Genomic DNA, 27,152 nt, shown 5'->3' on the forward strand with positions numbered 1-27,152 from the left:
CTTCTCCAAAAGCCTCTGAAGCAAGCAGAAGGGAAAATTAATACACAGGTTTTTATTCTTGTAGTGACAAGTATTCTCATTTGGTGATTCACTTTGTAAAACCTAGATTAAGTGGATTCATCAAAAAGCTGTGAAAGAACATCTTTATCAACCCAAAAAACTACAGAAAGCTTTAGAAACACAAATAGAAGCAAGAATACTTAGTTTGTTTTCATTCTGTCTGCTACTTAGGAAAGCAATAAGTACTCCTGGGATTTCTTTTGGGAACAGATTGTGGGAATTTCTATTGGCTAAATTCTGGTATCCACATTCATTTTGAACAGTTCCCTGCTGAATGAGGGACATAATGAAGACTCTAAAATTTTAGAGTAACGTTCAGTTCACTGACATGAGAAATGTCAGAATACAAAACTTATATAAGTATATATTTACGGCACATTTTTTAAGATTTACTTATACTAAATTGCAATCCATATCCCCACACCCTCATCCTACATCTTAAGTACAATGCACTTAAGTCAATAATTACCTTTATTTTAAATCTAAATAGTCTTTAAAAAATTAGATTCAGTATTAGCAAAATTTTCTGAACATCTCTAGTGTCCTGTTTAAGGGTGTGACCAGAAAAGCAACTATACTTTTGAAGAGATTTTTCCATTCCTCTTCTGAAGATCAAAACCACCCTTTGATAAGATACTACATTGTCAACAAGCTATACTAATTTCTTTACAACAGACCGGAAACACAAATATGATCAAAGCATAACATTTTTCTTCATTCACTTCAACCATTGCAATGAGTAAGGTGCATAAACATCTTTAAGAACAGTAAGGTTTCGTCCTGTTCTAAGAGGAACTTGCACTGATTAGGTATCAAACACAAAATGCTGTAGAAGCATCTTCTGAAATGTGTAGATCTACCAGCCTACTACTATCAGTTACTGTTATTACTAATTTGGGAAGTCTAGATAGGGAATCCTTTGGTTCAAAGGATCTCCAGCCTGAGGAATACAAATCTATTCCATACTTATGTGCCTTAATCTGCCAACTACAACATTTTTAATGCAAAACCATCTCGATGGAACTAAAGCTTCCTGGAACTGGAAGAAAAGAAAGGAAATATGTGACTACAGAAAAATATTGGTCACTTAGTGGGGAAAATGTTCAGTTTGGGCTCCTATTGTCACCAATTTTTTTCTTTTTTATATCCCTTAACAATTTCAAATGAACCATATATATATATATATTTGAGGTTCCTTTAATCCAATTTCAATAAACCACATCATTATGAAGTCTCATGTGATATCTCATAGAATCTTGGTTCCTTGTTGCACAATACAGTAATTTCAGCAGGAGAGAACTCATGGAAGGTCATCAGGAGCAGCAGAATTTCTTGATAATGCTTGAATTTGGAATATGGAACCTTCAAATGATCTCTATTGGTAACACTTCCATTAAGTATGAACTACAGAACATTAAGAAATAGCAGAGCATCCAGTTCCTTAAGGTTTATAGGAAAGTGAGATTCATTGGGAGGTATCAGCACCATACAATACTTTCTTCAAAACAAAATCTGAATCTTTTTGCTTATTATTCTCATTTTTTAGCCAAACTCTGCAATCAAAATTCTGTATGTGAAGACAGATGTTTCAGTAGCAAGAAGCGTTGCTTTTCTTTTTTTTCTGGGGATTAATTTTTAACCTGAATTTTGAAATTGTGCCAGCAGTTTACTTAGTATGGTCTCCTTTACTGAATGCATATACACACATAAGCATACACCCCACAAAGAATCTGTCATAATGGTCAATTTATAATACTGATAGACTGGCACAGAGTCCTTTCATGAACTCTAAAGACAATGAATTATAAAGATCATGGCTATAGTCATAGCTAGTTTTTAAAACATAGCTTGACAGATTCATATTTCCAGTTGCACATGATTATTATGAAAAGGATAGGTTCAAGTTCTTTTCTTAACTTCATCCTGTATACAGTTTAGTATTTAGTCATTACAAAATGATTTAAATCTTAAGCACTCTTTTCTGTACAATAAAAATCCTATGAATGACATCAGTATTAATTATTTAAAGTGTAAAAAAAATATTGTAAATCTACTCAGAGAGAATAGGTGATCTTTATTTCTACCTCAAAATATATTTTGTTATTTTTAAAGATTAATTTTTAGTAAAGACATTTCTCATACCATTTATTTAGCTTCTGACAACCTTCAATTTATTGATTTCACTTTTATATTTAATTAAATGATTCCTGATATTTATGTCAACTTCCATTGACTGACTTCATCAAAACTATTCTGGTTTTCAATGGTGTCTTATTTTAAGATAATGCTTGAGTTTTTAAATAAGGGTACTAATTAGCCATGAAAGATGTTAGTTGATTAATAATTTCAGCTTTCAAAAGAGACTAAATATCACCCTGAAATGATGTATCCTATCACCCTGAAATGATGTATCCTATATAAGTTAGGCTGACAATATCCCTTGAGAAACAGATGACAGGTGCCAATCAGATTTGCAAAATGTTGTTTTTGTGTAGCTGCTAAGCATTCTATGTCTTGGGAATTCACAACCGCACATAACATTGTTTTACACAACAAATGTCTAATTTTGCTCTGCATTACAACAAATGATGTTTTTAAAGCTCACAAAAAATGCTGTTTCAGGCAGTTAAAAAATATCTTTGCCTTCATGTGACAAATTTCATACACAGTTTGGGTTGATACATTATTAAAGATACAGAAAATAAGTGGGTTTGAATTCTGTAAAAATTTTGTAATTTAAATTTGGGTTTTTTTGACTCCTAGGTAAACATAAAAAATGGGGAAAGAAGTTCCATTTCTTGGCCTCCAATTTCCCTAGAAATAGGAAAATTCAGGAAACCATATGTAATGAAAATTACAAGAAAGCAAGCATGCACAGAAAAGAAGGAAGGGGCAAAAATGAAGTGAAGCTCTGGAACAACTATATAAATATACTTTTTAAGATTTAGAAACATTTAACTGTGCTGGTTTTGGCTGGGATAGAGTTAATTTTCTTCATAGTAGATAGTATGGTACGATGTTTTGGATTTGTGCTGAAAACAGTGTTGATAATACAGAGATGGTTTATTTACTGCTGAGCAGTGCTCACACAGAGCCAAGGCCTTTGCTGCTTCTCACACCACCCCACCAGCGAGTAGGCTGGGGGTGCACAAGAAACTGGGAGGCAACCCCAACTGACCAAAGGGACATTTGGTACCATATGATGTCATGCGCAGCATATAAAGCTGGAGGGAAGGAGAAAGCAGGCGACATTCTGAGCGATGCCATTTGTCTTCCCAAGTAACTGTTGCATGTGATGGAGCCCTGCTTTCCTGGAGATGGCTGAACACCTGCCTGCCCATGGGAAGTGGGGAATGGATTCCTTGTCTTGCATGGCTTGTGCGCGTGGCTTTTACTTTACTTATTAAACTGTCTTTATCTCAGCCTACGGGTTTTCTCAATTTTACCCTTCCAATTCTCTCTCCCATCCTACCGTGGGAGGAGTGAGCAAGCAGCTGTGTGGGGCTTAGCTGCTGGCTGGGGTTAAACCATGACATTAAGGTAAAATTTCAAGCATAGGTCACTCAAAAAGATTAACATTTATAGCATGACTGTAAAACAGAGATTAATATGATTAACAACTACAGGCCTTATACTCTTAATTAGTTTGGACAGATTCATTTTAAAAAGCTATCTAGACATATCTCCATGTTTTCATCATGACATCTGGGGGAAAAAAGTTCGTTGTGGGTAATAATATGTATTTGATCCCAGAACAATGATACCTCAGTAGGTACCCTAGAAATATTCCATAATCTTCGGACAGAAGCTTTCTTTCTCTGTCTTCCCTACAAGCAATATTTCCTTTCTTCTTCTTCATTATTATTACCTCTTTCTCTTTTCCTCAGCTGTGACTTTCATTTTGTTTTGTGTTTGTAAATTTTGCAAACAGAACATGATTTTTGTCTGCAAAACACCGTGTAAAAATGACTGAACTATATATATGAACAATATTTTTCAAATGTCCATATTTCTATTATTTTTTAGACGTAAGCTAAAGGGCCTAACAGCCCCTTGAAATTCTCCCCCAAAACTATAATACCAATAGTTGAACTTGTTAACTCTAAAATATACTGTGTGGTAAAATGGTTTCTTGAAACAACTTAAACTTTTCAGGTCAGTGACTATGGATATTGATCAAAAGACAATTACTTTTTGATGGCTAGCAGCTTGTAGACATACAGAGTATTCTTATATTATATTTGATTTCCCTTGCCTGGAAAAACAGATGGTTCCTTCAGATTTAAGATAGACTGAGTCAAAATTTAGGAATTGATAAGAGGAAGTAGAGCTTCATTTCCAACATAATATAGCAATAAATTTGAATTCAATAGAGCTGGAGACTCGCTCTCAATATAGGATATAACTGAAGATGCAAAAGTGATAGGCCAAGTCAGGTGTTAGGCAATTACTGTAAATGATAGATTAATAGGTATAAAGTCCTGCTCAGTGTCTGCCTTGTTCCAGAAAACAAGCAAGAGGGAGACATCTCCAAGCTGGAGAGGAATACAAAGCTTTCCTAGCAAACAACTGCAATGCCTTAGCTATGCCATAGGCCCTGTGAGCTACTCCTCAAGCCTGTAAAGAAGTTCAAGAATGCTCAAAAAAATTGTGGTTATCAAAGCAAAATACAAGGATGTTTGGGTTATGCTGTCCTGCATCCTACAGCCATGTTATACTGGCCATAAATGAAATGATATGCACTTTACCACCTCAGATATGAATCTTTTTCCTTTGGTCACACACCAACAAAACTTGAGGGCTGGATTGTCTTTATGAATGTGATGAATCTTGATATCATTTCTTAAATAAGGCCACAGTCAAAGTAAAAAAGGATGAAAAAAATCAAAGCAAATAAAACCAGCATGTTAATAAACCCCCAATAAATTGGCCTAAATTTTCCCATACAACTAACTTAGGTCATAGACTTAATACAGAAAACCTATTAGCAAAGTCAAAGGCATTAACCTTTCCCTTTTACCTTGACAGATGAAAATACACTTATCAAGAAGCACTGTCCTCTAATCCTTCATACTTGATGCTTTTACTTGCAATACACACTCCTTCATTAAACTTTACATCTTTTAGCCATACAGCTCATTCCTGAACTTCAGCAAATCCTTGACATAAATCATTGAGAGGACGACACTGTCTGCATTTACATCAATGTTTTTAAAGAAGCTCCTTAACAAGGGGACTTTGACTCACTTTTCAAGCTTTATTCTAGAATACCTTATGAAAATGCATAAAGACTTTCACAACGAGACAAGTGAAATGAATAAAATGTCATAATGACCATTAGTAGCCCAACTGAAATGGCTTGGTATTTTATAAAAGAATGTATCGTTTAAAAAGTTAGCAAGGTACATTCTATACAAGTCCTAGAGGAATCTCTGAACAAATAGCAATATTACATATAGGTTCCACAGAAAATCAACATTGGATATTAACCAATGAGATATTCAGTACAGTATTAAAAACCAGGAATAAATGCTTGAATTAGAACTGTATCTAAAGTTACTTTAAATTATTTTTTAAAGGGCAAGAAAGTCAAATACCAATAACCATTAAAATCTCAAAAACTTGATGTATAATCTCATTGATATTAGAGCTAGAAATATTTTACAAATTTGATAGTATCCAAAACTTCACACATATTCCCTAACTCTTAAGAACAACAGTATCCAGAACGTTATACAAGTTGCCTAACTCTTAAGAACAATAAATTTAATCAAGCATTATATTGGGTTTTAAAAATTTATAATCTCATGTTATCTGTAGCAATTACATCCATGTCATTTTCCTTTTATCTATAAATTCATCCATGATTTTTATTACATTTAGTCCGTATCAATTAAAAACATTTATAATTATGTAAGACATGGAGATATATATATATATATATATATATGTATCACTTGCTCAGGAGAAAGAATGTAATTATTAAGGGGCATTTTACAGATCATGAATTTAAGACCAGAAAAGTACTTATGGGATATGGTGTTTGGATGCCTTTCCCTTTGTAAGCCTTGCCTTTCCTTGGTACTAGATATACAGGCATTCAAAGTATCATATTGCGGCATTCAAAGACAATACAACAGAAATCTCTACAGAAGGAGTTTATTTCGGATGTAACATCATAGTTCAAGATTGGACCCTAAAGTAGAATTATGAATGGCAAGAATTTCTGGGTTTGAAAAAATCAACAATAAATTGGGGAAAAAAAATGATACATCCTTTTGTGAACATGACAGAAAGTGCTTCAGAGAGATGTACTTTTCTAAAAGGGCTGCTAGGTGTTTTCCCTAAGGGAAGGAAACGCCTTTAAAAATCTTAATGTTCCTTCCAATGACCATAAGTCAAACCTCATGCAACTTAAAAACAAAACAACCTCCTGAAATGGAACATTCAGCTGACACTCAAAACAGTTCCTGGGATTCTTTGGGGAAATCAGGCATACGTTTGCCCTAGGAGAAATCAACCCATGTTCTGAATATGTCATACTTACAGCATTTTCTCCTCTTTGATCCCAGATAATCTAATAAAAGTGTGTTGTTAACCTGCCCTGTGGGACAAGATAACTGGATTTAGTGAGGTGGCAACTTGAAAGTGAGAAGAACAGCATATATATCAGTGTCTCAAACTATTTAAGTAATCTGCTGGAAAATCAAGTTTATATAAAAAAAGACTTTCCTAGCATAGAAACGAGGATATTCACAGTACATATTATATCATTATACAGTTGCCCCCTGGGGATGGAAGTGACCCAGCTATGAATGTGCTTGTTTCAGTCTCAGGATGGATGCACAGATTTCTCTGTTCTGTGGAATTCCATAAAGAGTGGTCTTCTGCAGAATGGTACCATTCTACCACAGAGTTTCATTTCCTGGCAAGAAAGTAAGGAGCCCATTGAAATACTGGTCTGCAAAAAGGGTAAGGTTCTTCTGGAGCTGTTTTGCAAACAGCTCTGTTCCTCTACTCACACAATATAAATATAAACATACACTTCTCTTTTTGTTTTTCCTTTTTCTTCAGAATGACTCAGAAGGTACAACCTTCTTTTGAGAAACAGTAGGACAATACAAAATGGTTTCAAACAGATTTCCTCAGCTTATAAGGCAAATTCTAGTTGTCAGGAAGCAGCAATTACATTGCTATTCATAATCATCTCAGCTTTGTCCAGTAACTCTGTACATATTTTTGTTCATTAATTTATTAATGGCTTTTCTGGTTTATTTTTAAAGGGCCTTTTAAGGGTTTTTTTTTTGTTTTACGGAGCACAGAACTGATCCATCTTCTTAAACTATGTATTTTTATAAATGTTTTAAATGAAACAAACATTGTTTGTGTATGCAGTAAGTGAAAGCTAGAATTTTAATTAGAAAGAAGTGCTAATGATTTTTATATCTTTGGAAAATACCAATGAATACAATAAACATAAAAAGACAGAAAAACCTTTTGTTCGAATGCTGCAATCATAGGCATTTCATAGTATTTATTACAAAGAAAAGAATAAAAAATACAGTAGGTGAATAATATTTCTAGTTTTGTTAATGCTCCAATAACTTTGCAAGGATATTTAGTGGAATAAAACTTCTCCATGCCAAATACTTAATCTCTAGCTGAAGTCTCTGCTCATACAGGAAATTATGGAAAGCCCTCTAAAATATCATCCATTCAGAACATCAGAGTAATTCATATCAGGGAGAAGGAAAATGATCCTATGTGATATTTTGATTCAAGACTTTCTAAAGTGAAGACCAAAAATACCACAAACATATGCATTGTAACGCATATTAATTCTTAAAGCTTCAAGGTATGAACTAACCTTTAGTTAACAGAGAATCAAGAAGCTTTCCCTGCAAGTGTGCTCCTTCATAACTGCATCTCTTTTGGTAAATACTTTCTTCTGAGTCATCTGGGCCTGTTACACAGTAAACTATTTACTGGATTGGATATGTGACTAATCTAATCCTAAATGGTGGCTCTAAGGATATAATAAACTGTTCATCAGCCACTTTCATCTGGTGAAATATGGAAGTCCCCATCCCATCCTACATAGGAAGTAAAAATCCCACATATTTAGCTTGTTAATTGTTCATTTATAAGTTCAATCTTCTGTTGCTTTCTCTCCAAATGAATGACTTACACATCAAAGATACCAGCAAAGCACAAAGATACTATTTTGTTAAAAAACTTTCCTCAGAAGTCTCGAATGCTCAAGAGAGAAAACCTGTGTGAGGTTTACTTACAAGCTTACTGGAAAAGTATTACATTTATTTTTGTCGTGTTTCAATTTCCAGGGTTTATTTTTTTACTTAGTTTCCAACAGATAAAAGCAAATTTTATTTTTGGAACTCACAGTGTGGAACTCAACCAAGTTTTGGTAATAGAAATTTCTCCATTGTGTTGAGATAAAGTTCGTTTCTCAAAGTCAAATGAGCCCAGGGAATTCACAGTGTGAACAGTGAGCAACTGACAAAGGGAAATGTCTCTGTTTCCTGAGGCAACCCTCCTCAAGTAAGACCTCCCACATCAGTAACAGTCACCTTTGGACCGTGGTTTGCAGGAGAGAAGGGAAGGTAATTAAAATCCATCATTGCAGTGTAATCAGGTGTGTTCCTACACTTGACCAGAGGAAAGAACTTCAAGTTCTTTCAAGTCTGACAGCAGATACAGGAGAAGAAAATTTTTAAAAAAAACCCAAGGTATTTGTCCTGGTTTCAGCTGAGAGTGTTCATTTTCTTCACAGTAGCTAGTATGGGGCTATGTTTTGGATTTGTGCTGAAAACAGTGTTGATAATCTAGAGATGTTTTTGTTCTATGGACCTGTTGCTGTTGAGCAGTGCTTACACAGGGCCAAGGCCTTTTCTGCTTCTCGCACTGCCCTGCCAGGGGGATGGCTGGGGGTGCACAAGGAGTTGGGAGGGGACACAGGACAGGTGACCCAAACTAGCCAAAGGGGGTACGACATACCATGTGACATCATGCTCAGTATAAAAGGGGTGCTAGTTGGGGAGGGGCGGCAGCAGCTCCAGGACGAGTGGCTTGGGGACAGTCCGGTTTCGGGATGGGTCTGAGCGTGCGGTCTGAGTTGTACGGTCGTTGGGTGAGGAACTGCATTGTGTATCACCAGTTTTGTATACTCTCTCAAGTACTGTTTTGTTTTGTTTTCCCCTCTCCCTTTGGTATCCCAGTAAACTGTCCTTGTACCAACCCACCAGGTCTTGCCTCTTCCTTCCCATTCTCCTCCCCATCCCAGCGGCTGCGTGGTGCTCAGCTGCTGGCTGGGGCTGAACCATGACAATACTGAAAAGGTACAATACAGAAGAAAAGTCAATGTAGGGAATAGAATGAGAATAGAGAAAGGAAGCAAGCCTAGACTGTACATATAGGAGACATAAAAGTTAAAAGTTACCAAATCTTTCTTGCTCTCTGTACATGTATAATTCTTCAAACTTCTCCAAAATACTTCACTCTGCCTGATTCTAATCATCATGGTGCTGACAGTTCTTGTTTTCATCCATCTTCACTTAAGTCAACAACATCTTCAAATAATTTTAGAGTCTGATCTCACACAACTGTAGCTGCTATGCTAAAAGAGTATTGTTGCATTTTCATTAAGTAAAATCATTCTTACTTTACAGTGGCCCAATTTTTCTCTGTAAGCATACACAATAGATTATGGAAACTATGTTAATTGCCTAAGTCCAATTTAAAGTCAGGCCATCAGCTATCAGGAAAAAATTGTTCAGGGCTATCATAAGAAATTTTCCTAAGTACTAATGGACACTAAAATCAAATTGAGTAAACTTTATTTAGTTTCTGTTTTCTCACTTTAAAATATGCACTTCAAGTGTAATTGCTTCTAGCTTGCTACAAATATTTTTTCATATTATTGTATATAAAAGTGAATTACAAGTAAGCTTATTTCAATTTATTTACATTTATTCCCATTTTGCAGCAAAACCAGAATCTGCACTTTTGACAATATTTAATGAACAAGAATTTCCCTAATATTGAAACTCCTGTTGTCCTTTACACCACAAAAACCAATCAGTTTCTAAAATATGTACTTGAGGTGCATTTCTCCTCACTTAATTTTACCTTGATTGGCTCTGTGCCTCTCATTCTACTTCTCTGCATGCAAGACACATCAGTTGAATAACAACCAAAGTGTTTTACTCCATACCAATCAATACAATTTTTAGAATTGTCTTTCTAAAAATTTTCTTGAAAGGCACTTGCCTTCATTAAAGTGTTTGGCTAAACGAAACAGTTAACATTTCTTTTTTTAGAAAGTGTCAGAATTAGCTGTTATATCCATATTCAGATACCCAAGGAAGAACTCTTCATACATACTGAGTACTCATTAAATAGGAGTAGACAGGATCTGATGGTAGCTCAGCATGTTGGAAAACATTAAACCGCTGGTTAGGAATCTTTACAGCCTTTTAAGTTTACTTTTGCCATGCAGCTTTACCTAAGAAAAAAAATCACATAGGATACTGGACTAAGTAGAGAATAAATGGTCTTGTTTATGAGTTCTACGTTTAACATTTATGACTAGGTAAACATTTTTTGTCATTTGATACAGTGACTGGAAAATGGATATAGAATCGGTGTCTGTGTTTCATTCAAGGAATGTTATCACCCTGATAGCTATGTAATATTCACACTCTTATGTCTGAAGATTTCTAGAGGCATATTGGTTCATCATATAAAGTACCAGAATAGGTTATGGAACTCAAAGAGAAGAGGCTGAGTTTTGCTGCTGAGGTAAAATCCAAACTAGTTTCTTTGAAAATTAGGAAATAGATAGCAATCCATCCCGCACCATTGGAGCGTATAAAGTCAAGTAAGCATAACCATATCCTAACTGTTGAATAACATATTCTCGGCTATGGGATGAAAAAGATCATGATTTTTCAAATACAATATCGAGTATCAGGGAAAAAAAAGAGTGTTTTACTTAAGGTATAACAATTCAGCCTTAGTAGTCAGCCTTACATCCAGTTGTTCTGATTGCTTTTATTTACTGGGGACAAAAGAAACTTCACAGCCTTCTTTAATAAACAATAATATTTAACCAGCTCAATTACATTTCTGGAATCTGTGGCAGTATATTTCCAAGTTTCATCATTGGTATACAACTTGGAACTTTGAAATTATTTTTGTTGTTTAGGAAACTATGTTATTCTACAGAGAATAAGTGATAAGAAGTACAAATCATTATGTAGTACAGAAATAGTTCTGTTTGATTCCTGGAATTGTTAAATATCCAGGGCAGTTCTCTTCTGAATGCACATATATAGAGAGATATTGAAGACAGAATTTTTCTGTTGGAAAATAATAAAAATTTGAACTTCTGTTGAGAATGTAATTCTCTCAATGACAGGAGAAGGAAAAGAAATTTGTTTCATTAGCCCACTTGTCCTCTCCCATTTGATGCAATTCTTGTCTCTAGTTTCCAAGTTAAACTACTGTTAAAGTTGTTCTTTATTTTGCAAGGAATTGTTAGCTATCAAGGCTAAAAAGAGGGATGTACTGTAACTAGGACAGTCATCTGGGATACAGAGTTAATTTGTCTTGTAAGAATGGTCGGTAATCTCTTTAACTTAAATAAATTAACTACTTTTGCAGCTGAAACTGAACATAAATTGCTATTCTATTGCCGGACAGTGTCCTGGATAATTAAATTAAAAAAAAAAAAAATTAAAAAAATCATTCACACACCCCTAAACATCCCCCATGCCTTCTCTGCAGTTCACCACTACTTTCAAGTATCCATGATACCGGAACAGTTTCAAGAAATATTAAGGGTCAAAAGTTGCTGCATCACGGATAAAAGGTAAAAGGAATTACTGTCAGGAATTAAGTGTTCACTTCTTAGAACAAGGCATCATTTTGGAAAAATGTCTGTGTCTGATATTTCCTCTCCACCAATGAGCTCATTGCTGAGCTCAGGTATTTGCATTTTCTAGACCTCTTTATCTGTTGCTTCGGCATCTCTTGTGAAGGATGCTACAAGAGGTGCTGAATCCCATGAATATCAGATCCAGGCTTCCTCCTGCCTGGCTGCTGAAGCCCAGCCCAGTGCACCCTACAGCCTGGGGATCTCTGTCTATTAGATATAATAGACCTGGATTTGGTAAGATTTGGTAGAGTATTGTAGGCATGAAGAGGATAATATTTGTGCTGTGGAAAGTAATTGGACAGAAATTACAGATTAAACAGAAGTAAGAAAATTTGGAAGACCAAAGCTATAAAATGGGGTGGGATTGGGCAAATTAAATGCACAAATATACATTTGGACACTTACTACGTATTTTTTCATATTTTCCTTCTTTGTCTTTTCAGTTTAGACTGTAAATCATCAAGCATGAAGGACTTTTATAGTACTTGGCTTCTTGTGTACTTATACAGATGTACTTTGTGTTTACCTAGCTAAAGGCATGCAGTAAAAATGTAAAATAATGTAAATACTCCATAAAAAATACAAAGAACTAATTTCTTTTTTTTTTTTTTTCCCCCAGTTCCTTGGAGGGTGTCAGACAGCTTTCTCTCTGGATATGGCAAGAGAGAATTCATGAAAGAGGATGAAAAATAAAAAGATTTCTTACATATATCCTTTTTTGCTTTTTCTGTAATGCTTATCAAATGGAAAATGCTGAATGAATATTTAGAAGCTAGACTTTCCCTTTCAGAAAGCTTATCTTTTTCTATTTTGCTACCGATTGCAGATACATATTTGACATGTATAAACAAGCATAGAAAAGCAGTAATTGTAAGAAAGAGTTTGAATTGTAGTCATTCGTCAATGAGCTTATGTTTAGTTTTTACTCATGGGGATTCCACAATGTAAGTATCTGGCACTGGGAGAAAAGTTAAATCAGAAGTGTTTTAAAGGGATCTGCATATTGTTTATTCCCATTGGATGAAACAGTACTGGTGTCAAACTTGCCTTCCTTCCCCCCCTCCCCGGGATTTTCCATTATTTTAGAGTCTAGATACTGCTTTAAAACATATCAAATAGAAAATTTAATCAGTATTATACACTGATTATTTCAAAAGCTTTATTTTTTATCAACAAACAGAAGATTCTTTTGTCACTGCTTTGGTTTGAACAGTGTCAGAATTTATGTAATGCAGGTATGACTATGTATTTGCTCTGCCTCCTGTAAATTCACCTGCCTTGAACATTGGTTGCACTGTTGCAGTTTCAATTGTGAAGCCCAAACTATGCAGTTTAATTCTGTCTCTGGTAGCTATGCATTATCGCAGTTACCTGTCACTGAAGAGTCACATTTTCCCACTTTTTTACTATTGGCAAAATTTTGAACATAATGAATACAAAGACAACTTGGTGTGGTAACTTTATAAAAGACTGGTTCTTGTATGAATTTTTGCTGTGATAAACAGCTTTAGTCAATTATTCAAACCTTCAAAACAATACAGATCTCAATCTGACTAGCTTTATTCACAGGAGACTTCATAAATCTATTTCTGTAAATAAAGTAGTCAAAATACATTTTCAGGTAATCTGGTTGGGATTTCTGTCACATAACTTTACCTTAACTTTTTCATATTTTACTTCAGCTTCTTTTAATATGGACAGTATGGATTTTAATCTGGTGTTTCAGAAAGGTAAATAGGAAAAACTGAGGCTCAAGCTGTATACGTACATTAAGTACAAGTATGTACAAGTATATACACAAATACATTACATTGTACATAAGGTAAAATGCAGAAGCTACTGCATTACCCTGAAATATACATTCACTGCATTTGTTTTGCTGTTTGTTAGATGTGTTTTAGTTAATAAACTAATAAAGTTAATTTGAGACAAGATGGTAAGTTTGGTAAGATAATGCAAAATTTAATATTTGGCAACAAATTTTGATTATAATTTAATTCTGATGGAAATGAATGTAGATAAAGTAACTGACATTAATTAGGACTAGCTTCATTTCAATTTAATCTCACGATCAGGAAGATAATTCAAGGTACAAGAAAAGGGCCTTAAGAAAGAGGGATATGTAGGAAAATGAAAATCAAATAGCTAGGAGTGAAGACTTTAAATTCAAAGGAAGGGTTTGGCTGTCTTCTCATTTATGTGAGTATGTACCGTGGTAACTATGCGAAGGCAGCAGAGCATGCTTGCAAAACCTACAAGGATCAGAGCAGAATCAGAACCAGATGTTTTTATGAATATCAATTCTTAAATTGTCTCTCAGAACTATCTCAGCTTTCAGACTGTAATGAAACTTTACCTCTGTTTATACCCTTTGAAACTTACACCAGCAGCCTTTACCATTGTTTTCAATATCAAAGAAGTGCTACTAGTTTCCTTTACTGGGGGAAACATTGCTGGTAGACAGTCAAATTTAACTAATTTTTAAAAAATTACATTTATTTACAAGATTTTCTTTCACATATCACTGATTCCACAGATCATCAGGATTATTATTTGGGGTTTTTTTTAGAAATCTAACTCTTAAGTAAAAGCTTAGCATATACTTATTCTAGGTAGATAGATGTAGGAATATATAGACATATAGAATGTCCTCAGGATTATTATTATTAGTATTATTTTTAAATCTAACTCTTAAGTAAAAGCTTAGTATACAGTTATTCTAGGTAGATAGATGTAGGAATATATAGAATGTCCTCACAGGACATTCCTTCCATCCCTTTCACCAGCTTTGTTGCCCTCTTCTGCATGCATTCAAGGATCTTCACATCCTTCTTAAACTGTGGGGCCCAGAACTGCACACAGTATTCAAGGTGAGGCTGCACCAATGCTGAATACAGCTGAATACGTAGATGATTATGCATAAAAGATAGATTTACAATAACTTAAGCTTGCAAATATTCTCCATGTAGAAGCTTCAGTGATTTCAGGAAGTGCTGAAATGTTTTAAGAGAGACTGACTTCTGTGCAATACAACTGAACATTCTCAATCACTGTTAAATGTTTCAGGAATGTTTTTATTCGTTTCTCTTTAACTGTTGATACAAAATATTGGGGGGTTGTTTTCCATATCTTAATCTTTGATAGGGATTTTATTTTTCCATTTTTTTATTGCAAATAGATGTGTCTTAGTATTATGATTTTAAGTGGTCAATGATACATAAGGTTCCCCACAAAGTCTACTTTATTCTGTACACAGTTGGAACTAACTGTGTCTAATACTGTAATTCTACTTAGCCTCTGAGGTGTACACTGAACTTGCTGAAGGGTGGTGTCACCTGCTGTCAGTGGAGGAATGCCTGAGAACAACCAGGAGAAGAAAGCCAAGTAGCTGAATGACCATGTAGAGCCCAGACACAAGCCTGAGGTGGTCTTCCAGCGACTCCCACTGACTAGTGGAGGTAGAGATGTGTTCCTAATCACATCATTCTCCAGGTAGTGCCAATTCAGGCAGAGAGATATCAAAGTAAATAATATCCTCAGCAAACAATAGGTTAAAATGTCATACCTGGTGGGAATGAGGAGAGTCATTTCTGTTGCTCTGTACTGAAAGTCTGACAAGGTCAGCTAATGGCCTTTCAAAGGTACAAACCTGAGTATTCATGAAGCTGTAACCTATGGCTCAGTTTTATAAGGCTCATCTGTCTGTGACCCAAGTCCCAATTTAATGAAGAACAATTGTGTGTTTGTGGAGGAGCAATTAAGACTAACGCTTCTTTACCTGATGATGGACAACCACTGGACAGCAGAGATTATCATGTCAGTGACTATACTAATTCTTAGGTTGTTAGTCTGGCTGTGTCCAATCATTTACCACACCTACCAGGTAATAAATAATTGCATGCTCATGAATTGTATACAGAGAAAGCATTACAAGGCTGTTCATCATCCACCAAAATCTGACTCCCTCTGCCCTCAATATTCACAGAAAAAATGGTTTGTATTGCGTAATTTTGTCTCAGGGTCATTGAAACAGGCATCAGTTTCCATAATCTCACATGCACTGTTCACACGTACCTCATATGTCCCACAAATCCCCCTAAGTTGTGTCTATGTGTGTGGGAAAGAAGGATTCAGCTCACATAACTTCAGTCATAAAAGTTAGTGTTTTAAACTAGCCACCCTAGGTTACTTTGATAGTAACAGGTGAAAAAAGACTCTCAAAGGGTAAATTAACTCGTTATAAAGCACACTTCTGAAAAAGGTTTGTATGATTTACTGCCTGGAGAAGCCTTCTCCATTGATTAAAAAAAGGACACTAGAAGAAAAGATTAGTAGTAGAGGATTAGGTGTCTAAATGACAGCCAACTAATGTGAGGTAAGACGAGTAATACCTTGGGAGCACTAGACGTGGATGAATCACAGAATCAGGAAGTTTGGCATCAGGCATGAATTCTAACCTAAGCTACTCCGACAGCGTAAATGCTGTCCTTGTCCTTCAACGGCTGTGGGAGAGCACAAGATCATTTGACTATTGGTGGGAATACTGTTAGAATATTAAAATCTTCAGCTACGGGTTCCTTAAAACTGGAATTGTAATTATACTGTCAAAGTTCTCAACACCTTATGCTCTAATAAATTATTCTGTAATAAATAAAATTGCAGATAAATATATCTGTATATATAACATCCCTCTTTCAAAAACTCATGCACACACAGAGCTGAATGTCATTAAAATGAAAGTTTCCGCTTCCTCTTAGTTTTAGCAAAATTAAACAATAATTGACCAAGACTCCCTAATTATATAAAATATAACGCAATGTGTCTTTAGAAAAGTTTATCATGGACTTAGTCCACACTTGTATGACAGCTAATCAAATATAATTTAATAGCTTTTCTAAATGAAGAAAAAAAATTAAATTCTAATGAAGTTGCCTGGTTTTTATTTTCTAACCAGAGTTGCAGCCCATCAAAAGCAGCTACCATAAGAAGAAAGTAATAATCAAAGTTATTACAGGAACATTGAGAAGTATAACAGACTCTTCAAAGGGATGTTATTGAATTCTTTCACTTCAGCTGGTCCTTGGAAAAATATCACAACCATACTACCATTATATGTTAAATCTTCAGATAAAATTTTTTTAAAAATATTTCCAATATTTCTATGATTGTATTAGGCTTTTTTTTTCTCTTTTTCTGTAAATATGAAGGTAGTTGATTGAGAGGAAAATATTGTTCACAGAAAATGAAAAAAAACATTATTTTATTTTCTCCTATATTTTTAAAAGCTTAGATTATATTTCAACTCTGTTGTGGTTTAACCCCAGCCAGCAGCTAATCCCCTAAGCCCCACACAGCCGCTTGATCACTGCCCTAGCAGCAGGACGGGGGAGAGAATCAGAAGGGCAGAAGTGAGAAAACTCTTGGGCTGAGTTAAAGACAATTGAATAGGTAAAGAAAAAGCTGTATGTGAAAAGAAAGCAAAATAAGGAATTTATTCATGGCTTCCCATCAGCAGGCAGGTGTTCAGCCATCTCCAGGAAAGCAGGGGTCCATCACGTGTAATGGTCATTTGGGAAGACAAATGCCACCAGTCCAAACATCCTCCACTCTCTTCCTTCTTCCCCCAGCTTTTATTGCTGAGCACGATGTCATATGGTCTGGGACATCCCTTTGGTCAGTTGCGGTCCCAGTCGTGTCCCCTCCCAGCTTCTTGTGCAGTCCCAGCCTCCTCGCTGGTGGGGCAGTGTGAGAAGCAGAAAAGGCCTTAATGTTTTTCAAGCACTGTTCAGAAATAACTAAAACATCAGTGCATTATCAACACTCTTTTCATCACAAATCCAAAACATAGCACCATATGAGCTATTATGAATAAACCAGTACAAACTCCTATATGGAAAGAATTCTCATTTAAACTTAAGATTTATATTTAAGATTTATTTTCACTTTCACATTTAATTTTCACTAATGATTTTGTGATCAGACAGATTTTGTCTTGAAATATTTGTATGCTCTAGGATTAGTAAATATTCTAAAAATTATTTTTATAAATCTATGTATGTTTTATCAACTGATACCCTATGATAAAGTAAAAAAAAAATGCTTTTCATGTAACTCTAAAAAAAAAAAGAAAGAACTATTGTAAACACTAGCTTCATAGAAAAGGTTGTATTTTGTTGCTTTTTTGGTTTGGTGTAGCTTATTTTGGCCTTCCAATGCTCTGGTCAGAACTTATTTTGATTTGAGCTCTGTGTTTTTCTCAGCAGCAATGGCTTGCTATCTACTCTAGGGTGCAGGATTAGCTGCTGCTTCTGAGGCACTTTTGTAATATGTTGTTGGATTTCTGACTAGAGTCATGACTTTTGAGATAGGGTAGTGAAATCACCTAATCCTTGATATTTATTCCCCTGTGCAGGCTTGGGCTGTAATCATGAAAACATAATTTGGGCAAGTAGAATACATAAGTATTGTTTTCAATAGTTTTGCACACATACTGAAATATTTATTTTCTTAGAACATATTATTCATATAAAATGATGACACCAAATATACCACTCAGTTTGCCAATATTTGTCTTTATCTGTTAAATGCTTTCCGTTTTTCTGGTTTTAATCTAAAAATGTAATTGCCTGCCCCCATACTTCCACCCATCTCTTGTGTCTATTTTTTTAATAAAATAATTCCACTAGTAAACCCAGACATTTTCATCATGCTATAAAAGTTCAAAAGCACCCATGATTCCAAAGATCTTAAGATCCATTAGTAACTATCTTCTACAATGATCTGAAACCTTAATACAGAGAATGAAATGATGGGAGCAAATGGAAGATCAAGGCCAGTCTTGCAGATATTCCAAGTGTCTTGAAAAATCTGGAAGCAGAAGGAGACTGCTGGCTGTTGAGACCTCTGTAGTGACAAGGCCAGTTCCAGCAGAGATCTTGCCTATAGCTGCTTTAGAGTAAATACTCATGGAGAAAATATACTGTATGACTTAGGGAGCAAAGTTAAGCGCTGAAAATTAAAAAAAAAAAAAAGTAATCACATTTTTAATTTCATAATAGTATATGCCTCCGTGTGCATGTAAATTGTTGTGGGGGTAGTTGTACAGCCCATCTTTGCTGAAAGGTCTTGGATAACTGCAATTGTTAAGATGGGAATATCAGTGTAGCCAGTGTGTGGGGCCGGGACACCGAAAACTGTCTAAGGAGCATTTAACCAGACATGATCATGTTAAAGAGGATGACACCCATCAACTGGATTAAAGAGAAAACAGGGAATTACAAAGGGATTTTTAAAGCTAAGAAAGCACAGGCTTGAAAAATACAGAAGCAGCATGAAGACATGTACCGGAGAGGAGAAGGAGCAGGTAACAGAGCCATGTGTCCCCATGAAGGCCACAAACCCCTTCTGAGGTCAGGCAGAACAGACTCGTGTGTGTGTGTGTGTGTGTGTGTGTGCACATCTGTGTGTGTAACCCACTTGGCCTTTGAGGGAGGTGTGCATGTAACTTAGAGAGGGTGCAGGATGGGCACTTCTGAGGATTAGTTATAGAGGGGTGTTTAGACTTTTATTGTTATATAAATTAGCATTTTGTGTCTAGTACTTGGTTTATTCGTTGTACTGCTGATATTGATCTGCAGTGTACAGGTCACTGACTGCCAGTTAATTATGTGTCTTTGATAAATTAATAAACCACTTCAATCTATTTCAATCCATTTCAAATTAAAATCTTCTTGTTTAGCTACTTCTGCTAAGAATACAGACTATAACGCTGAACCGATCACATTTGGCTGCTGTATTCTTTATTGGCAAACAGCTGATGACACAAAATATGTATAATCACTCTACATTACTTGAAGGGATCAGCCACTAAAATGGATAAAGTTCAGGTAGAAATTACTTAGCTGTTTTTATTTTACTCAAGGAATCATAATCTGGAATTTTTCTCTCTGGCATGCTGCAGAATCTGTTCAATGCTATAGTGAAAAGCTAAGGATTCCATCAGCTGAAGCACAATTTTATAAAGTCAAATATTTTTCAAATTAGTTCTGAACACAAATATCAGTTTTCTTATTTCCCAACATCTTTTGGCTTTCTGATGAATTTGAATTAATAAGTAATAATATATATGTTCCCAGGTATTTGATCATCTCAAGTTCTCAGCTGTTCTTTGAGTTAAACGCAACAGAAATCTATTTTTTCTAGAAAAAAAATTACAGATATGTATGTGTTATACCTGCCACTTCTGTGTATAAACAACTTTGGAATATTCTTGGGTTTAATTTATTGATAGGTTGATCATAAGAGAAAAATTGCTTGGCCTCAAAATGTATGTATCTTAGGATACCTATTTTGTGTCACAAACAGTGCGGTTCTTATCTGGGCATCAGCTATAAATACCTTAACATTTACAATCTATTAACATGCTTCTGCAGTGTGATTCTTTCTTCCTGTAGGAGCTATATATTTCTATGCACTGTATCACATTTTCTGTTGTTTAAATTAAAGAAAAAAGTGATACTCATTTTACCATACATACTTAAAACTTAGAAGGACTTGGAATTCGGTCACATTTAATATTTGCTGCACAACTAGGAATTTATCACCATTTAAATTTTTAATACTGTGCTTTGGAGTTTTTTTGGTTGGTTGGTTGTTTTTGGTGGTGGGGTTTTTTTAAGTACAGTTTGTATCTCTGGTAACCTATTTCAAGTCTAAAGTAAATCCATTCATAACTACGATTTGTTATCTGTACTTATTAACAGGGGAGCTCCTATTCAAACCATTACTAAACCTCCCTTATGTTCTGCATATCAAGAATTGTGCATCTTAAAGGTTAAAGCTTTGCACATGGAAATGTTCCCAAATGCCTCCTTATAATACTCACAACTTTACAAAGTGTATTTTTTCCCTCTTTCTGTCTTGATAGTGGTGTGCATTAGTGAGAAATAACCTCTGTAATGAAAATGTCTTAGCTTTGTTTTATCAAGATGTAGCTTTCAAAATGTCCACCCACCGGATCTTTAAAATAATATCTATTACTTCTCCTGTGATTGAAGTTAAACTAACAAAATTGTAATTTAGCCTATCCTTAAACTTTTATTTAATAATAGTGTTACACTGACCACCTTCCTGTCTTTCAAGATGTTGCATGTACTAAATGAGCATGTTAAAGTGCCATTAAAAGTCCACTTGATATTCTGCTAGTTGGAAGTCTCCTTCATGCTATCTATCTAGTCATATTACCACACAAACCACCATACAGTGTTACAGTTACTTTAACAGTTCCTGTTTTGATATCTGAAGTCTACTATTTTATTTTCCTATCAAGCACCCACTGAAAGAACAACTATCCCTCCTCCCTCTGGTGTTACAGACCTGCTCAGACTGCAGAGAGCTTACAGAATGAGGCTCAAGAGTTCTTCAGTTAAGACACGGTCTAGTTTCATAGAAAATGTGCCATCTATGGCAATAACTCCTATCCAGTGTTTCTCAGTGATTCAATACACTCCTGCAAGGCATAATGCGAGAAGACCCATTAGATACAAAGCAATAACTCCTCATGTGACATTTAATAAAAATTTTTTATGGTAGAATCTATCAAACTTGAAAAATATGCCTTATCCTGATCTAAATCAATCAATATCTTTTTAATAGTCCAGAAAATAGATTGTATGAATTCAAGATATAAAGGTGGGCTAGAACCAGTTTATTCTCTGATTATGATGGTTACTGGCAGGTATAACATCAGTAATACTTGCTACTACATGCACCATTATGACACCACTTATTTTAATAAAATAAAATAATCAAGATCATAACCACTACATATTAAGCAATATAAGACTAATCTGTTCTACTCTATTCCTACTATTTTATTTTAAAGTTTCCTGTTATAGGTATCTAAGCATCAGTATAAAGGTAACATGGAGCTTTTGTTATCAACAAAGAACAAAGCAAACCCAATGCAGAGGACACGAGGGGAGAGAGGAACTCACGGTACCTTGTTTTTTCACCATCTCACCTCCTGCTCCATAGCTGTTCTCACAGAAAAGCTCTGGACACATCTACGTTATTAAACTTAACACCTCCAGGCCCTGTTCTCTAGCCCCAAACGTAGTTGCACAGGCTGACTGTGGCTATACTGTCAAAGTGCTTTAGCATCCATGACAGTGTCCACGCAAAAACTATTGGTATGGAAGGATGCCTGCCCCATGCCTGGCTCCCACACTATGCTTGGAAGAACGTTAGCTGTCCTGGCCAAAAACTCTACTGGGGATCGTTCCAACATTTAAAAAATACTTAATTTTTTGAATTGCAGTATCCTAGTCTGTGACTTGCCATTATTTAATTTACTAACATATGTATAGCCAAGATCCTTGAGAGTATATGCTGTTGTTTTCCAGCTCCATAGAAACTGAAGATTAAGATGCAGTCTTACACAGGATTTGATTACTCCTATCTGCAATCCTCAGATGTCTGAAGCCAGGGGCATGCTCTCCCTCCTTTCATGGCTGGCAGAGTTCCTTCATAATGGTGTGGGTTTTGCCATTGCGCAGCTTGAACGGAGGGAGGGAACTCTGATTCTGCCCTTGGTCTCTGGGAACGCATCACACCTTCCCTACTTTTCTCATTGTTCACAACTCCGTTTCAGTGTATAAATCTCAGTTAAAGAACAGTTCTTCTTCTGAGATGTCTGTAAAGTTATAAGAGCGAAAAATATACACTTAATTGTAAGGTTATAATTTTAAAATTTCAAACTCACAATGGTTAGCAGTGAAATTCAGGGAAGCCACAAGTTTGGCTTAGGTGGCCATCCTTATCAATCAATGTTTGTATTTTAAAATAGGAGCAATCTCTGCTAATATCCCCTACTGTTTTCCACTCATATTACCCTTTTAGTATACAATCTAATCAATTATTTATACTGTTTTATTGTTCTATAGGAGACAGACAGATCAATATATTAAAAAAAAACATGCCTAATGTGATTATAATGAGAGGATAAATTTTAGTCTTAGTTAAATTCTCCAAAACTCACTTCAAAGTTGGATTGATCAATACCAAAACATGACTGGCAAGTTGTAAAAATCTGTCTGAGAACCAGGAATGTTCTCTTTGTGTCATTAAGGGAATATAGGAATGGAGTTCTCCTTTGAATTCATATTTCAAGTTTCTCATTAACTTAAGAATTTTAAAGTCAATTTTAGAGTTAAAACTGTCATGTATGACTGAGGCAGTGTTTATGCAGTAGCTTATTATTACAGGTGCCTTTTATTTCTAGAAACCTGTTTATTGCCTCTTACATTGGTGTACATTTGGATCTGAGAATTGTCTGAGATCAGTACAGTACAGACTTTCCATTTAAATGCAATATTTAAGAAGGCATGTCTCAAAAGAACATTATCATTGTATATATTTTTGAACAATAAGACCTATCATATTGTGGTGGGTTGACCCTGGCTGGAGGCCAGGTGCCCACCAGAGCCGCCCTCTCACTCCCCTCATTCACTAGACAGGGGAAATGCTTGTAGGTCGAGATAAGGACAGGGAGAGATCACTCTCTAATTGTTGTCACGAGCAAAACAGACCAAACTTAGAGAGGGAATTCATCTAATTTATTACTAGGGAAAACAGAGGAGAGGAATGAGAAAATAAAATCAACTCTTAAAACACTTCCCCCCACCCCTCCCATCTTCCCGGGCTCAACTTCACTCCAGGTTCAACCTTTCCCCCCTCAGCGGCACAGGGGGATGGGGAATGGGGGTTACGGTCAGTTCATCACACGTTGTTTCTACCGCTTCTTCATCCTCAGGGGGAGGACTCCTCTTATCGTTCCCCTGCTCCAGCATGGAGTCCCTCTCATGGGAGACAGTCCTTCACGAACTGCTCCAGTGTGGTCTCTTCCATGGGGTGCAGACCTTCAGGAGCAAACTGCTCCAGCGTGGGTCCCCCATGAGGTCACAAGTCCTGCCAGCAAACCTGCTCTGGCGTGGGCTCCTCTCTCCACGGGTCCACAAGTCCTGCCAGCAAACCTGCCCTGGTGTGGGCTCCCCTCTCCATGGGTCCACAGGTCCTGCCAGGAGCTTGCTCCAACATGGGCTTCCCACAGGGCCACAGCCTCCTTCGGGTGCCTCCACCTGCTCCGGCGTGGGGTCCTCCACAGGCTGCAGGTGGAATCTCTACACCCCCTCATCCTTCCTCCATGGGCTGCAGGGGGACAGCCTGCTTCACCATGATCTTCACCACGGGCTGCAAGAGGATCTCTGCTCCGGCGCCTGGAGCACCTCCTGCCCCTCCTTCTGCACTGACCTTGGTGTCTGCAGAGTTTCTTACATCTTCTCACTCCTCTCTCCGGCTGCAAAAGCTCTCTCTAACTGTTTTTTTTTTCTTCTTAAATATGTTATCACAGAGGCACTGATTGGCTTGGCCTTGGCCAGCGGCGGGCCTGTCTTAGAGCCGGCCGACATTGGCTCTGTCAGACACAGGGGAAGCTTCTAGCAGCTTCTCATAGAAGCCACTCCTGTAGCCCCCCCGCTACCAAAACCTTGCCACACAAACCCAACACACATATGAAGAGAAAAGATAAATCCCGCAGTAGTCTGAAACATTTTCTGTAGCATAGGTTTTTAATCATTATGTAGCATTCTGGTGGAAGGAGTTTCAGCAAGGATCTCTTTACAGATATCCTTTATTTTCAAATTTGAATGGAAGGTTTTTGATGTTTTCCCAAAAAAAGATGAAGATGGAAGAACACTTAGTTAACAGCTTGTTTCATGACTTCAAAAACTCACTGTCAAATTCCTTTTTATTAGTAAATAGTTTTGGGTTTGGTTGGGGTTTTTAGTTTGGTTTGGTTTATTTGTGTTTCAGGTTTTTTTGTAAATATAAGTTATCTTGTATAAAAGATAAATCATAGAATCATAGAATCATAGAATCATAGAATGGTTAGGGTTGGAAGGGACCTTAAAGACCATCTAGTTCCAACCTCCCTGCCATGGGCAGGGACACCCTCCACTAGACCACATTGCCCAAAGCCTCATCCAACCTGGTCTTAAACACTTCCAGGGAGGGGGCATCCACAACCTCTCTGGGCAACCTGTTCCAGAGCCTCACCACTCTAACAGTAAAGAATTTTTTCCTTAGATCTAATCTAAATCGACCCTCCTTCAGCTTAAACCCATGACCCCTTGTCCTGTCACTACACTCCCTGATAAACAGTCCCTCACCATCTTTCCTGTAGGCCCCCTTTAGGTACTGGTAAGCTGCAATTAGATCTCCCCAGAGCCGCCTTTTCTCCAGGCTGAACAACCCCAACTCTCTCAGCCCGTCCTCATAGGAGAGGTGCTCCAGCCCTCTGGTCAGCTTCGTGGCCCTCCTCTAGACTCCCTCCAACAGCTCCATGTATTTCTTGTACTGGGGACCCCAGAGCTGGATGCAGTACTCTAGGTGGGGTCTCATGAGAGCGGAGTAGAGGGGCAGGATCACCTCCCTCGACCTGCTGGTCACGCCTCTCTTGATGCAGCCCAGGACACAGTTGGCTTTCTGGGCTGCAAGCGCACACTGCCGGCTCATGTTGAGCTTCTCATCAATCAATACCCCCAAGTCCTTCTCCTAGGGGCTGCTTTCAATCCATTCCTCACCCAGCCTATAGTCGTGCTTGGGATTGTGCCGACCCACGTGCAGGACCTTGCACTTGGCCTTGTTGAACTTCATGAGGTTCGCACGGGCCCACCTCTCCAGCCTGTCAAGGTCCCTCTGGATGGCATCCCTTCCCTCCAGTGTGTTGACCGCACCATGCAGCTTGGTGTCGTTGGCAAACTTGCTGAGGGTGCACTCGATCCCACTGAACACATCACTGACAAGGATGTTAAACAACACCAGTCCCAGTACCGACCCCTGAGGAACACCATTCGTCACCGTTCTCCACTTGGACATCAAGCCATTGACTGCAACTCTTTGAGTGCAACCATCCAGGTAATTCCTTATCCACCGAGTGGTCCATCTGTCAAATCCATGTCTCTCCAATTTAGAGACAAGGATGCCGTGTGGGACAGTGTCAAATGCCTTGCGCAAGTCGAGGTAGATAACGTCAGTTGCCCTTCCCTTATCCACGGATGCTGTAACCCCATCATAGAAGGTCGCTAAATTTATCAGGCACGATTTGCCCCTAGTAAAGCCATGCTGGCTGTCACCAATCACTTCCTTATTTTCCATGTGCCTGAGCACAGTCTCCAGGAGGATCTGCTCCATGATCTTGCCAGGTACAGAGGTGAGACTGATCGGCGTGTAGTTCCCGGGGTCTTCCTTTTTTCCCTTCTTAAAAATGGGGGTTATGTTCCCCCTCTTCCAGTCAGTGGGAACTTCACCGGACTGCCAGGACTTCTCAAATGTGATGGCGAGTGGCCTGGCCACTTCATCTGCCAGTTCCCTCGAGACCCGCAGATTCAACTCATCAGGTTCCATGGAAATATCTTATCCAGTTTGGCTTTCTGAGGTAAAGAGTAGGTCCACCTCTCCCTAGTATCTTAGGCAAGTTGGAAATATCCTGTTCTTCGAAATGTACTTGTGCAGGTACTTTGGGTTTTGACCAATTAGTTCCCTGCTTTTCAGGGTACTTACAGCTTTTGTTTATACACATTTCCCAAAACACAGAATAAAAGAGAAGAATGCAAAGGAAGACATAATATAAATGTTCTGGGTTTATGGATATTTTGTGATTGTCTATGATTTTACCCTTGAAGCTTGATTCTTGAGTGGAAAAAGTGGAATACTCAGGGATTTACTTTAATTAGAATAATTACTCAAATAATACTCTAATTTACTCAAAATATAAGCAAGTATCTCCTTATTTGTGAAGTATCACAAATCTTAAAGAGATCAAAAGTGCCTCTTAAAATTCTTATTGCTACCAACAAGATTGTATTAACATAACATTAAAATGTTTTTCTTAAGAGCCAAGCTAGAAAATCTGCATGGCACTGCATTGTGTTTAAAAAAAGAAACCACCTTTTCTGGAGCTAACATGGAAATATCTAACATAAAGGTAATTGTACAGTTGATCTTCTTTGGCCATGGACATGAACCTCTTGGTTCATTTCTTTCTCAAAAATAATTTTTTTTCTTTGTGGTCAATATG

Source organism: Grus americana, chromosome 3 (genome assembly GCF_028858705.1).
Source record: "Grus americana isolate bGruAme1 chromosome 3, bGruAme1.mat, whole genome shotgun sequence".
Taxonomy (NCBI): domain Eukaryota; kingdom Metazoa; phylum Chordata; class Aves; order Gruiformes; family Gruidae; genus Grus; species Grus americana.